The following is a 2784-nucleotide window of genomic DNA, read 5'->3' on the forward strand; positions in this document are numbered from 1 at the left end:
ATACAAACTTGATGTATGCTTTCAAAAAAAAAAAAAAAAAAAAAAAAAAAACTTCTAGCAAAACAATTTATGCTAAAGTGCTAAAATTCTAGTCATGATTTTGTGAAATTCACTGCATGACACAGCCATTAGATTTCAATGTAAAATTCTCAACACTACTAGTGTAAAGAAAGTATAATTAACCAGGGAAAAGTTAATGACTTCAGTGCACCATAAAGATTTGCTATTTACTTCTGACCATATGTCCAAAAAATAAAGATAAGTTGACATAAAAACCCAATAGTATAAGCACCTGTATGATTCTATACTTAAAGTCATGGTATTAATCTGTTGCTTTTTTTTTTTGGAGACAGGGTCTCACTGTGTAGTTCAGGTTGTCCTTGAATTCACTATGTAGCCCAGGCTGGCCTTGAACTCACAGTGATCCTCCTGCCTCAGCCTTTCTAGTAATGTGATTACAGGCGTGCATCACCACACCAAGCAATCTGTTGCATTCTTGATTTTACAGAGCACAAATGTCAGATTCTAACCTAGGAAGAGATAATGTTTAACCAAAAACAAGGTAACACTGACTGTAAGTGTTAGACAAAGTACACTTCGGGCAAAAGGCATTAGAGATGAGATAAATAGTAATGGAGTACTTTCTAATGTTGCAGATAAACACAAAATCTCTTAAAACTACATGGAAGAATCTGGAGGATGTGATCTTGAGCAAAGGCAGCCGTACTCCAAAGAATATATAATGTATAATTTTATTTAAATCAAGTTCAGAAACGGGAATACTTCCTGAAAAGGAAGTATTTGTAAAAGGGTATGAGAAGGGATTTCTGGTATCTGGTGAGTGGTTTATTTTGTTAAAAAAAAAAAAACTTTGTGCCAGTTACACAGGCATGTTTATTTCCTGATGATACATTTTTTTATATACTTGAGGTGTGTGTATTTGTATATTCAACAGGACCTTTAAGTAATTTAAGTATTAAGGGGCTATAAACCAATCCCCATGATTCTTAAATCAATACGGCATTATCCTACCCAGTTAGACTGTCTTACAAAGAAACCACGGTGTGCACCCAGGACTGAGTGTCATGGTGACAGGCTCCTGTGTGTGTACCTGGATTGCATGTCTTTGATGCAGCAGTGCCTACAAGGACAGTAGTTCTCTGCCAGAACACTAACCATGCCCTCAAGTAAATTTCACCTTCCAAACCGTTTTCTACTTAATAGATCCAGAAAAGATGTGATTAATAATGCATTTCAGTTGGTTTCGCTACCATGAGGCTGACATGGACTATTTCATGTCCAACCCTTAATTTCTAACAAGAGAAGCCAGAAAACCCAAGCTCTAGCATTACAAGAGGAGACTGTATGGAAGGCTTAGCCTTGTCGCTAAGATTCTTTTCTAGTAGTATGTAGAAATTTCACAAAGTACTCCTTTTCAGTGTATCTTCATACAGGGCTATAACATTTTGGTCACACCCATCCCATCACTGTCTCTCACACCTCTTCCCTTTATTTCCTTGTTCCTTGCCTTTTGTCTAATTTTGATAGCCATGTCTTTTTTTTTTTTTTTATTTAAACATATATTAGGGAAAACACAATCCTTGCCTTTTTGAGTCTGGCTTATTTAACATGATCTTGAGTTTCATCCATTTTTCTTAGACATGTTTGTGCTTCTCTTGGACTAAATACTCCTGTCTTTTAAAAAATTACATATATATCTGTAGCATGCTACAGATCTTGTCCTTGTAAGCTCTTGTAACGTGCTGCAATAAGTGAATATCCAGGTAACCGTATAGTATCCCTATAGCTGCTGACTTGAATTTCTTCAGGTACATACCAAGGAGTGGGTATAGCAAGGTTATATGGTAGTTCTGGTTCTAGTTTTGATCAGTCTTACCGATTTACCTAGTGGCTGTATGAAGTTACATTCCCACCATGTGTATGAAAGGATTTCCCCCAGCATCTTCATCATTTATTGTTTTGCATTTTTGATGGTAGCCATTATGAGGTGAAATCTGTCCTTTTGATTTACATTTCCCTAATGGCTAAAGATAGTGCCGTTTTTTCATATGCTTATTGACCATTTGTACCTCTTTTGAGAAGTGTCTGTTCAATTTCTTTTCCCATTTATTGAATGGGCTATTGGGTTTTTGTTTTAGGGTTGTTTTTCTTTCTTTATATGTTCTGGGTAGTAATCCCCTGTTGGAAGAGCCGCTGGCGAAGGTTTCCTCCGTTCTGCATGTAGGCTGTCTCCACTGTTTGTTTCCTTTGCTGTGTGGCAGCATCTTAATGTAATACAGTCCCATTTGCTGGTTTTTGCTGTTACTTCCTGTTCTAGTGAAGTTCTATTCAGGAAATCTTTGTGGCTATGATTTTTAAGTGTTTCCTCTGTGTTTCAGCAGTTTTAAAGTTTCAGGTCTTACACTGAGATCTTTGATCAACTTTTAATTTTTTTGTACAGGGTGAAATGGTAATCTATAGATGTGCATATCCAGCTTTCCCAGCACCATTTGTTAAACATGCTGTCTTTCCCCAGCTTGTGGTTTTTGCTTGTCAGTAATTAGATGGCTATCATTGTGTGAATTTGTTTCTGTGTTCTCTATTCTGTTAGTGTATGTGTCTATTTTTGTGCCTATACCATGTTAGTTTTCTGTTATTTTTGTAGTATAGATACATATTTTTAACAGTAGCAAAGTTTTACATTTATTAAAGGTAGGAAAAAAACAGGCTCGGCAGGGCAAGTTTGAGCCAAGGAAAAGCTGGAGAAAAGGGAGAAAAAATACT

The sequence above is a fragment of the Chinchilla lanigera genome, unplaced genomic scaffold, assembly GCF_000276665.1.
Source record: "Chinchilla lanigera isolate Chin_1 unplaced genomic scaffold, ChiLan1.0 scaffold00018, whole genome shotgun sequence".
In the NCBI taxonomy this organism is placed as follows: Eukaryota; Metazoa; Chordata; class Mammalia; order Rodentia; family Chinchillidae; genus Chinchilla; species Chinchilla lanigera.